General features: G+C 34.7%; 1 pseudogene; it reads right to left on the bottom strand.

The window, feature by feature from the left end:
* Window positions 1-5,044: 5,044 nt before the first annotated feature.
* Window positions 5,045-6,542, bottom strand: LOC141492019 (glycylpeptide N-tetradecanoyltransferase 2 pseudogene; annotated as a pseudogene).
* Window positions 6,543-12,930: the final 6,388 nt, after the last annotated feature.

The following is a 12,930-nucleotide window of genomic DNA, read 5'->3' as shown; positions in this document are numbered from 1 at the left end:
TCCCCTGGTTCATTGAAAGTCCATCTTTTTACCTGGAAGAGGACATTCATTTTTGATGGGTAGTTGATTCTTGGCTGCATTCTAAGCTCTTTTACCTTCCAGTATATTATATTGCAAGCCCTATGAGCTTCCAGTTTAGATGTTGCTAAGTCCTGTGCGATCCTGACTGCAGCTCCACAATATTTGAACTGTGTCCCTCTGGCTGCTTGTAATATTTTCTCTTTGACTTGGGAGTTCTGGAACTTGGCTATAATATTCCTAGTGGTTCGGTTGGTTTTTTGGGATCTCTTTCTTGGGGGGATCGGTGGATCCTCTCCATTTCTGTTTTGCCCTATGCTTCTAGAATATCAGGGCAATTTTCCTGTAGTAATTCTTTGAAAATGATGTCAAGGCTCTTTTCCTGATCATGACTTTCAGTTATTCCAATAATTTTTAAATTATCTTTCCTAAGTTTGTTTTCCATATCAGTTGTTTTTTCAATGAGATGTTTCATATTTTCTTCTAATTTTTCATTTTTTTTGGTTTTGAAGTAATGAATCCTGGTTTCTGGCAAATTCATCAATCTCCCTGAGTTCCATTATTTGTCTGAAGGATTTGTTGTCCTCAGAGAGTTTTCTTATCTCTTTTTCCATCTGGCCAATTTTGCTTTTTAAAGCATTCTTCTCCTCCATGACTTTTTGAACTGTTTTATCCATTTGACCTAAGCTGGTTTTTAGCATGCTATTTTCTTCATCATTTTTTGGATTTCCTTGACTAGGCTGCTGACTTCATTTTCATGTATTTCTCTCCTTTCTTTTCCCAGTTTTTCTTCTAACACCCCCATTTGATTTTCAAAGTCTCTTTTGAGCTCTGTCATACCCTGAGCCCAATTTCTGTTTTTCTTGGAGTCTTTAGATGCAGGAGCTTGTGCTTCCTCATCTTCAGACTGAGTGTTTTGATCCTTCTTGGGCTCATATGCAAATTATTTCTCAATAGTGTTCCTCTTTTTTCTCTGCTTCCTCATTTTCCCAGCCTGAGCCTGGTTTTGGGGTGCTTCCTGAGCTTTTGGGATACTCCCACAAGGATCTCAGTGTGTGAGGCTCTGTCCTCCCTCCTGGTTTGTGAATGACAATATTATGCCCCCCTGTGCCATGAGGCTGAGGTGAAGGGGGCCCCTGTTGTTCTATTGGGGGGGCCTAGACTGCAATCAGGATCTGAATGTGCTCAGAACCCCAGAGTCCTGTTCCAGGGGCAGAGGACACAGCTGGGCAGTCTCTCTCTTTACTCCCCTCCAAGGGTTCAATGGGCTCATGGCCTGGGGGCTCCTGCTTACACTCTCCGCCTGCTTCTGTGACTGGATCTGGGATGCAGAAAGACCACTTTGCCCTGAAGGCTGGGTTTCACATGCCTGCTCTGGCAGAGGTTCCCCGCTGTTACCCCACTTTGTGCTTGGTGCTCCCTGGGGTGTTGCTCAGGAGACTCCCCTGCTGCTGTGAGCTGCGGCTCCCAGTGCCCTGGGGCTGCCTCCTGGAGGCTGAAGTTATTTCACTCTGGCGGGACCCTGTCCAGCCCGGGGTAGCAGAGCCTTTCTGCTCTTTTCCAGGTTACCTTGAGTAGGCAAACTGCCGCACTGGGAACCCTCTGTGGATTCTGTCTCTGGAAAGTTTAGTTAGAGTCCTTAGCTTATAAATTTTATGAGAGAGCTTCTAAGAGACATTGCTCTCTTTTTGCCATCTTGGCTCCGCCCTATAGTTGTTTTAAATGTAATTTCTCTTTCTATCTATGACTCTGGGACTTTATAGTTTATATATAGAAATGCTGATGATTTATGTGGATTTATTTTATATCATGCTACATTGCTGAATTTGATGGTTGTTTCAAGGAGTTTTTAGATGATTCTCTTGGGTTCTCTAGGTACACCATCACATTATCTGCAAAGAGTAAAAGTTTTGTTTCCTTAGTGCCACTTATACTTCCTTCAATTTCTTTCTCTTTTCTTATTGCCACTGCTAGCATTACCAATTGAATAGTAATAAACTAATGGTGCTCCTAGTTTATGCCCATTAAATATAATATTTGTTGATGGTTTTTACATAGATACTATTTATTAATTTTAGGAAAGCTCCATTTATTTTTAAACTTTCTAGTGTTTTTTTAAAAAATGGATCTTATATTTTATCACAGGCTTTTCCAGTATCTATTGAGATATCATATGATTTCTATTAGTTTTGCTAATGATTTGTTTAATTATGTTGAGTGTTTTCCTAATGTTGAACCATCCCTGCTTCATATAAATCCAGCCTGATCATGGCTTATTATCCTGGTAATAACTTGTTGTAGTCTCATTGTTAAAATTTTATTTAATATTATTACATCAATATTCATTAGGGAGATTGGTCTATAGTGTTTTTTGTCTGTTTTAGTTTATGTATCAGCACCATGGTGGTGTAATAAAAGGAGTTTGGTAGAATTTCTTTCTCTCCTATTATTTTAAATAGTTTATGTAGAACAGGAATTAATTGTTCCTTAAATGTTTTGTAGAATTCACTTGTAATGTATCTGGATCTGGAGTCTTTTTCTTAGGGAGTTTATTGATGGTTCCTTCAGTTTCTTTTTCTGAAATGGAGTTATTTAAGTAATTTGTTTCTGCTTCTGTTATTTTGGGCAGTTCCTATTTTTGCAAATATTCCTTTGTTTCACTGACATTATCCAATTTATTGGCATTTTTTTGAAGTAGCTGTGAATTATCTCTTTAATTTCCTCTTTATTGGTGGTTAGTTCACTCTTTTCATTTTTGATAGTGGTAATTTGGTTATCTTCTTTATTTTTTTTTAAATCAGATTAACCAAAGTCTGTCTATTTTATTGGCTATTTAATAAAATCAACTCAGTTTTATTTCTGAAATCCATGTATTTTTTATTTTCAATTTTATTTTTTCTCTCCTTTGGTTTTCAGAATTTCTAATTTGACATAATTGGGGATGTTTTGTTATTTTTCTAATTTGTTTTAGTTGCATAACTAATTCATTGGTCTTCTCTTTCTCTGTTTTGTTCATATAAGATTTTAGAAATATAAAGTTTCCCCTTAAAACTGTCTTGGTAGCATCCCATACATTTTGGTATGATGTTTTATTATTATCATTTTCTTGGATATAATTATTGATTATTTCTATATTTGCTGTTTTATCTACCCTTATTTAAGATAAAGTTATTTAATTTCCAATTAGTTCTTGATTTATCTTTCTTTGACCCTTTATTACATGTAATTTTTATTACTTATGGTCTGAGAAGTGTATATTTATTATTTCTGTCTTCTGCATTTGATTAAAAAGCTTTTGTGCCTTAATACATGATCAATTTTGGCAAAGTTGTCATGCACTACCAAGAAAGAAGATGACCAAATTACCAGTTAGGAATCTGGATCTATACTACTATAGGTGCATACATGGTTAGCAATGATATAGCTTCATTACAAATGGAACCATTTAAGAACATATGATTTCCTTCATTATCCCTTTTAGTGAGATTGATTTTTGCTTTTACTTTGTTTGAAATTAGAGTCACTACCCCAGATTTTTTTACTTCCGCTGAGGCATAATATATTTTGTTCCAACCTTTGACCTTTACCCTGTATTTATCTTACTGCTTCAAATGTGTTATTTATAAATAACATATTGTGGGATTTTGGTTTTTAATCCATTCTGGTTTCCACTTCCATTTTATAAGACAGTTCATTCCATTTACATTTAGTTAAGAGTACTTGTTTTGCATTACCTTCCCTGCTATCTTTCTCCTTTTGTATTTATCTCTTTCCTTTTCTCATATGCTTCCTCATCAAAATTTTATTCCCTTTCCCTTTTGACTGTTCTTTTAAAAATTTACCTTTCAGTTTATTTTCACTTATACCCTTTCTTTCCCTTTTATCAGTTCCTTATTCTCTTATCTTTCCCTTTCCCAGTCTCCTCCTTCCCTGTAGATAAAGATAGATTTTTACGCCCAAGGGAATGTATCTTTTCCCCTCACTGCACTAAATCTATTGAATAGTATTTCATGAGCATTCATATTCTGCCTTCTTTCCCTCTAAAATTATAAATCTGTGTGCCTTTTCCCTAGGTGTTATTAATCATTCTAATATTATTGATCAGGTATCATCAATCACAATTTGATTATTTAATTGCTTGATGAAATCCTGTTGTCATCAAGATATCAACACAGGTTGTTTACTTAATTGCTTGATAAGCAGCATTGACTCAAATTGCATCAAATTATAATTATAATACCTTTTTACCTTATCTCCTTTTCAAGTATCTTTCAAGTACACACAATCCTCCTCAAGAGCCAAAGTATCATGTAATTCCATATCATTTCCTGTACTATTTGTACCCCTCCACCCAGGCAAATTTTTTATTCACATTTTAACTACTCCCCTGCTCACCCATGGTACTTAACACCTTGTTAAGTGAAACATCTGTTAAGTCAAACCCTGATCTAATTAACTCTAAGAATCTTAAAAATCTCTAAGTACTGGCAGGCACTTGAGGTCTCACCTGATAACTTTAAATATGATTGTAAGTTACAGAGAAATTGACTCAGGTCCTTGCAGTTTATGATGCCATCAGTAGACAAGGTGCTAAGTGCCATATGATTAAAATGAGTTAAAGGCTAAGTTTAAGGCTTAAGTTTAAAGTTAACACCCCTGCTTTTCTTCAGGGTTTTTTTTTTTCCCTCAAACATAGTGATGGAACTTTACAATGGAAAGATAAGATCCAATTATTCTCTAGGTACATTCTCAATTATATTCTACTCTCTAATTATCCTTAAAGAAGTAAAATTCTAAAGAATCAGAAGTGTCCTGTCCTTTATTTTCTCTTTTAGCGTTGTATACAATTTGACAATCATGACCAACATTTTTTGGTTTGTTTTGGTTTTTCTTTCCCCTTTTCATTTACTTTTTTTTTTTTCACTTAAGTTGTGCTTTTAGTCTTTGGAACAGTGGTTCTGGGATTTGTTAAGTAGAACATAAACTCAAATGATGACTGCAGAGTTCTAGAAATGAAAATGTCCTTCTACTGTAAAACAAGAACAACCTTTTCAGATTCTGTTCCTGGACACCGCCAGTTGTACAAATAATATTGCCAATTACCATCTCCTATATCAAACTTGAGTTTTTCTAGGAATGTTTTATTTTCCATCAAATCTATTGCATTGAACACATCAAATCCTTTCAATTTAGCTATAATGAGTGCATCATTCATTAGGTCCAGTAGTGGAGTCTCAGTATGAATGTTGTAGAAGGAATAAGAAGCTTTTAGACTTTTATGAATTGGGTGGTGCATGACAGTGGAAGGTAACGTGTAGAAGCTCAGGAAGTCAGTTAACACTCCATTTGAACACTCTAATATAAATGTGTTGATAATATGATCCTGAGGCAGAAACCAATGGGCCACTTCCTCTTCATTCATCACAGGGGCAAGATGAAACTGCTTCAGATAGTTGTTAATTAATTCTTGCACAGCTTTGATATCTTTTGGCTCCAGCAGTCTCAAACCTGAAGTCTTTGTGACATCAGGAAGTCTGTATAGCTTCATTGTTCTATGTAAAGTCATATTTCTACTGAAGTGAGAAAATTTCACTTCTACCAATTTTCTGGGATTTAGTGATCGATGCCACTATCTTCAAGTAACCACTGGCTTAGGAAGTACCACTCCTGCTGTATAAACAGCTTGAAAAATCCCCTCCAAGTTGACTCTTCTAGTTATTTCTCAAATCAGCACTGGTGCTACCCGTTTTGATCTCAACTTCTTATGAACACAGATAAAATTTATTTCTACCATCTTCTTCACACTGTCATAAACACGAATGTTAGCTGGGATGGCACTTATGAACCCCAGTAGTTTTTTGTTTGAAGAAACCCTAACTCCACAGTGCCACTGAGGCAGCCAGCCTGGAGGATGAAGAGCCCATAAGAGGAACTCAGGGGAATAATCAAACCTGAACATGTTGTCATCATCTTCTCAATAATTTTCATTTAACAATGTATATAATTCCTTGAGTACTTCAGCATTACTCAAGTCTAAGGTGTCCCACGTGAAACCCTGGGGTAAAGAATAAGGTTCTTGACGAATATTGTCCTTATCTGGTTCAATTGCACCATGAGATGTAACTACTTCATGAAGTTTGGGTACAGGTTGTACATCCCAAAACTGATATTTCCGTCTGTTAGCATCATCAATGTTTTTGGCAGGGCCCTGACATGCAGAGAGAACTTCCATCGTGCTTTGAATATTCTGCAGTTTCTGCATTGGAATGGCTGGATTTTTGGAAGGCTGTTGAATTTTAATCTCCTGGGAATCAGATGCTGAATCTGATTTTGTGCCTCCAGAATTTGGTTTCTCCTTTTTTTCTCTTCTGTTTCTTCTTTTTCTTTTTGGCTTCTAAATCCCCTCCAGGACTTCCGCGGGCGTGCTCCATCTCCTCTTCATTGTCTCCATCGATGCTGCAGGTGTCCTGGTAGTCCAGCTCCAGGCTCTGCTGGCTGGCGGCCCACTTGCTGTCCTCCTCCATTGCTCTGAGCGACGGGCGCGGCCGGGGCGGCCGGGGCGAGCGGGGCGAGCGGGACTGGAGCACCGCCCGTGGGAGAGCGAGCACAGCCCGGGCACTGGGGCCCGAAGCTGCCAGCAGCTCCCTCTAGTGCCGCCGCCCATTTACTTTTTTTTTTTTAATAGAACTCTGGCATTGTATTTTTGGCAATTGAATTCTCTGTTCAGTTCTGGTCTTTGTGTCAGTAAGTTCTGGAAGTCCTCTATTCCACTGAACATCCATCTTTTTCCCTGACAGTATATGCTGAATTTTGGAGGGTAGGATATTTTACCTTGTAATCACAGATCCTTTGCTTTCTGAAATGTGCTATTCCAGTTCTCCTGATTCTTCAGTAGTGAGGCTGATAGGTTCTGTGTGAGTCTGATTGTATTTCCCTTATATTTGAATTGTTTTCTTTTTTGCTGCTTCCAATATTCTCTCCTTTATTTGAATGTTCTGCAATTTAGCTATTACAGCCCTTCGAATTTTTATCCTGGGGTGTCTTTCTGGAGGAATTTTGTGGATTCTTTCAATGGTTTTATTGTTATCTTGTCCTAGTAGATTTGGACAGTTTTCCCTTAATTTCCTGTATGATGTTTTCCAGGTTCTTTTGTTAGCCCAGGTTTTCTTGTAGTCAGATGATTAATAGATTTTCTGTCATGGATCTATTTTCCAGGTCATTTCTTTTCTTTTAAACATATTATATATTTTCTTCAATTTTTTCAGCCTTTTTATTATGTTTGATGGAATCTTGAAGTCTTGGTGATTCTTTGGTTTCTATTTGCTCAACTCTAATTTTTAGGGTTTTATTTTATTTTTAATGCAGTTTACTTCTTTGATCAAATTTTCATAATTTTCCTGCATGTCTTTCATTTATTTTTTCCATTTTCTTCTTCCTCTCTTCTTTGGTTTATAAATTATTTTTAAGGTCTTTTATGAGCTTTGGTATTTGAGTCCAATTTATGGACTGTTTTGATATATCCTCTGTGAGAGATTTTTCACTGCTTTCTTCTTTAGACATGCCACTGCTGTCATCTTTGTCTGTAAAGTAGTTTTCTATAGTGAGTGCTCTTTTAGCTTTTTTGTTCATCTTTGATGTTTTAGTTCTGCTCTTGGAGTGTAGGCAGTATATATATATATATATATATATAAGTTTTTATTTTGCTGGGGCTGGGGTCTGATCCCTTGCTTGTTGTTGGCCAAGATGTTGTCTATACGGTCCAGGTCTTGCCTTTGCAGAGCTTTTTTACCTCCTTTATGTCCAGGTTCTGACTTAGCAGTTGTTTGTTCCCAACTCAGTCTTTTTACCCCAGTGCTTTCAGAGGATTTGTTTGGGGCTGGAGTTGTCCCTGGTGACTTGCTATCCAGCTGTTGCTTGCTATTGTTAATCTGTCTGGACCTGAATTACACGTGGCTAAAAGCCTCCTGCCATCTTTCCCCACTCCCTGCCTCCTTCAGTTTACTTTCCTTTTTCCCCCTAAGAGACAGACCTTCACTGAAGATCCTCCAGGATGTCTACACTTGAATATTTCTTTAAATATTCTCTTTTTCTTGGTAGGATCTGTAATGCGAATGTCAGAGTATAGGCTGCATTCATCTTTGGTAGGGGAAAGCTCAGGGAGCATGTTAGATACATTCAGCCCTTTTGATTTCACTCTGGAAGTCCTCTCTTCTACTTATTATTTTAAGGAAAAGTCCATTTATTCCTACACGCTCTAATGTTTTTAATTAAGAATGGATGTTGAATTTTGTCAAAGACTTTTTCAGCATCATTTGAGATAATCATATTTCTATTGGTTTTGATAGTAATATGTTGTATGTTTTCCTAATATTGAACCATTTCTGCTAACCTGGTATAAGTCCTACTTGATCATGTATATTATCCTAATAATAACTCGCAGTAACATCTTTGATAAAATTTTATCTAATGTTTTTGCTTTGGTTCATTAGACAGATTGATCTATACTTTTTTTTTTTAATCAGTGTTGACTGCTCCTTAGGTTTGGGTATCGGTAACATATTGGTGTCACAAAATGAATTTATAGAACTCCTCCTTTTTAAAAAATAGTTTATGTTGAATCAAAATGAATTTTATGTTTGGGAGAATTCACTTGTAAATCCATTTGGACCTCAAGACTTTTTCTTGGAGTTTAGTGATGGTTTCTTTAATATCTTTTTCTGAAATAGGATTATTTAGTTATATAATTTCCTCTTATGATAATCTTGCAAGTTTTCATTTTTGTAAATATCCAAACAGCTGGGTAAAATATCTCTGAATTATCTCTTTAATTTCCTCTTCATTCACCTTTTTCATTTTTGATACTGATAAATTGATATTCTTAACTTTTTTTAAAATCACATTAACCAAAGTATTACCTATTTTGCCCCATAAAATTAATCTTAATTTTATTCATTAGATCAATTTTTTTGTGTTTCATTTTATTAATGTCTTCTTTGATTATAAGAATTTCTAATTTGGTATTCTTTTTCTAAATTTTGTTACATATCCAATTCAATGATATTCTCTTTCTCTATTTTACTCAAATAAGTATTTAGAGATATAAAATTTCCCCAATAATCAAATACTGTAGAGAAAAATATATATTCTTTTCTAGCCCCATTCAGTTTTCTCCAGTACTTAATTATGTCTAAGTTTCTATGATTTTATTAATCTTTTTAACTTCCTTCTTGTTTATTATGTGGTTTGATTTAACTAATTCTTAGAGAGACAGCATTTCAGTACCCCCATTCTTAACGTTTTGCCATGTCTTATTCAGCTTTTTCCTCTAAGAATTTAGGAACTATATATGCACTTGGTGCATATATGTTTAATAATGATATAACTTCATTGGCTTTTAAGAAGTTGTAGTTTCCTGATTTATCCCTTATAATGAGATCTATTTTTGCTTTTGCTCTGACTGGGGATAAGTATCACTACCCCAGTGGATGTTTTTTAACTTCCACTGAAATATATTTTGATTCAGGATTTTACCTTATGTGTATCTCTCTGCTTCAAATGTGTTTCTTGTAAAGAACATGTTGTAGGATTCTGATTTTTAATCCTTTTTGCTGTTACTATTTTATAGGAGAATTCACTTCATTTAAATTATTAGTTCAAGATTATTAAATCTATGTTTCCCTACATGCTGTCTTTACCTCATTTATAGTTTTCTTTTTCCTTTCTCGTTATTCTTCTGCACCAGTATTTTGTACCCTTTTCCCTTTCTCTTTTATTTTAAATTTTAGCTTCACTTTCCCTTTTCCCTTTCCCTTCTCTTTTTTCAATCACTTCTTCCACTCATTTTTAGAAATTAGTTAAAATACACTTTTAAACACAATTGAGATTGTTATATTATTCCCTCTCTGGTCCAAATCTACGAAGAGCAGGTTTTATTCAGTATTCATTCCCTACCTACTTTGCATCAATTTTATATTAGGTTTTGTGCATTTTTGCCTGGTGTTATTTATCAGCTAATACCTAGTCTTCTAGTAGTATTGCCCTTCAGTTGAGGTTTAATTTCTTTAATCCTATTTTGCAATTGCATCTTCTTTGTGAAAATATACTCCTTTTATATGTCCTGATAGAAGTCCTATTCTCTTTTGTATTTTTATAGAATTATTTTATTTGTTTTGCAATTATATACATTAAGAGTTCATTTTTATAAGGTTTTGAATCTTAGAATTTTCCTTCATCCTCCCTTCCCTCCAAAGAAGGCAGGCTGATAGTCTTTAGATTGTTTCCATGCTGTGTATTGATAATAAAAAATTGAATGTGTTGGGAGAATATATATTCGTGAGAAAGAAATAAAATATTAAAGATAGCAAAATTTTGTGCTTTATATGATAACTTTTTTTGAAAAAGAAAAGGAAAGTAATAAAGTTTGGTCTTTGTTTAAACTCCACAGTTCTTTCTCTGTAGAAAAATGGTATTCCTCATCACAGATACCCTGAAATTGTCCCTGATTATTGCACTGGTGAAATGGATAAGTTCATTAAGGTCGACCACCACCCCAATGTTGCTGTTAGGGAGTACAGTGTTCTTCTGGTTCTGCTGATTGTGCTCATCATCATTTCATGCAAGTCTTTCCAAGTTTCCCTGAAATTCTTTCCATCCTTCCTAATAGAACAATAGTGTCACATAACATACATATACCACAATTTGTTGAGCCATTCCCCAGTTGATGTACATCCCTTGGATTTCCAATATTTTACCACCACAAACAGAGCTCCTACAAAGATTTTTGTACAAGTGATGTTTTTGCCCTTTTTCATGATGTCTTCAGGGTATAGACCCAGTCATGATATTGCTGGATAAAAGGGTATGCACATTTTTAATGCCCTTTGGGCATAATTCCAAATTGCTCTCCAGAAAGGTTGAATATGTTCACCAATAAATTGGATCAGTTCACTAATCAGTTGTATTAGTTTCCCAGATTTCCTACATCCCTTCCAGCATTGATCATTGTCTTTTCTGCTCATATAGGGCAATCTGAGAGGTGTGAAGTGGTACGTCAGGGCAGCTGTAATTTTCATTTTTCTAATTAGAAATTATATAGAATAATTTTTCATATTACTATAAATAGATTTGGTTTCCTAATCTGTAAATTGCCTTTGCATATTCTTTGATCATTTGTGAATTGTGGAAAGACTTGTTTTCTTTTTATTTAATTTGATTCAGTTCTCTATATATTTTAGAAATGAGTTCTTTGTCAAAAATACTAGTTGAAAAATAGTTTCTCAATTTACTACATTTCTTTTGATCTTAGTTACAATGATTTTGTTTGTGCAAAATTTGAATTTCATGTAATCAAAATTGGATAATTTGTTTTTTTCTTCCTTAGTCAAAAAACTGCTCCCCTGTAAATAGATCTGACAGGTAAACTATTCCATGTTCACCTAGTTTACTTTTAATATTGTCTTTTATGCCTAAATCCTGCATCGATTTTGATCTTATGTAGGCATAGGGTGTGAGATATTGGTCTAATTGAAGTTTCTCACATACTGTCTTAGTAGTTTTTATCAATGAGTGAGTGTTTATCCCAGAAGAAGAACTCTTTGGGTTTATCAAACAGAATACTGTAATCATTTCCTGCTTTCTCTTTTGCACTTAGTCTATTCCACTGAAGTACCATTTTGTTACTTAGCAAGGACCAGACAGTTTTGATGATTGATACTTTATAGCAGAATTTTAGATCTGGTGAGGCTATGCCACCTTCTTTTGCCCTTTTTTTCATTCAATCCCTTGATATTTTTGACTTTTTTGTTAGAATTATTTTCTTACTCATTAAAATATTTTCTTGGAAGTTTGATTGGTATGACAATAAATAAGTAATATAATTTAGGTAGAATTGTCATTTTTATTAGTTCTGCCTATCCATGAGCAGTTGATATTTGCACAGTTATTTAAATCTGATTTTATTTGTGTGAAAAGTATTTTAGAGTTTTTGTAGAGTTTCTGAGTCTGCCATGGCAGGTACACTCCCAAGTATTTTATGTTGTCTCAAGTTATTTTAAATGGCATTTATTTTTCTAGCCCTTGCTGCTGTATCTAGTTAGTAATAAAAATAGAAATGCTGAGGATTTATGTAGGTTTATTTCATATCCTGCATCTTTGCTAAAATTGCTAATTGTTTCCAGTATTTTCTTAGATTTTGGAGAGTTCTCTAGGTATACATACCATCATGTCATCTGAAAAGAATGAGAGTTTTGTTTCTTCCTTCCCAATTCTAATTCTTTGAACTTCTTTTTTCTTCTCTTATTGTGGAAGCTAACATTTATAATATAATATTGAATAGTAGTTATGATAACAGGCATCCTTTTTTCCACCCCTGATCTTATTGATGATGCCTCTAAATTATGCCCATTGCATATAAAACTTGATGATGGTTTCAGATAGAAACTGCTTAATATTCTAAGGATCAATCCATTTATTCCTATGCTCTCTAGTGTTTGTCAAAGCTTTTTTCAACATTTAGTGAGATAACCATTAGAGTACTGTTAGGTTTGTTATTCATATAGGTGATTATATTGACAGTTTTCCTATTATTGAACCAAACCTGCATTCCCAGAATAAATTCTGCCTGGTTATAGTGTATGATCCTAGTGATAACTTGCTATAGTTGCTTTACTAATATTTTTATTTAAGATGTTTCCAACCATATTCAGTAGGGAAATTAATCTATAATTTTCTTTCTTTATATTGACTCTTCCTGGTTTAGGTATCAGCACCATATTGGTGTCAAAGAAGGAATTAGGCAGAGTTCTGTTTTCATCTATTTTTTTCAAAGAGTTTATATAGAATTGGAACCAATAGTTCCTTAAATAGAACTCACAACTGGCCCTGGAGATTTTTTCTTTGGGAACTCTTTGGAGG

Source organism: Macrotis lagotis, chromosome 6, assembly GCF_037893015.1.
Source record: "Macrotis lagotis isolate mMagLag1 chromosome 6, bilby.v1.9.chrom.fasta, whole genome shotgun sequence".
In the NCBI taxonomy this organism is placed as follows: Eukaryota; Metazoa; Chordata; class Mammalia; order Peramelemorphia; family Peramelidae; genus Macrotis; species Macrotis lagotis.
The sequence above is the reverse complement of the archived record's forward strand: the minus strand, read 5'-3'. Positions and strand labels throughout refer to the sequence as shown.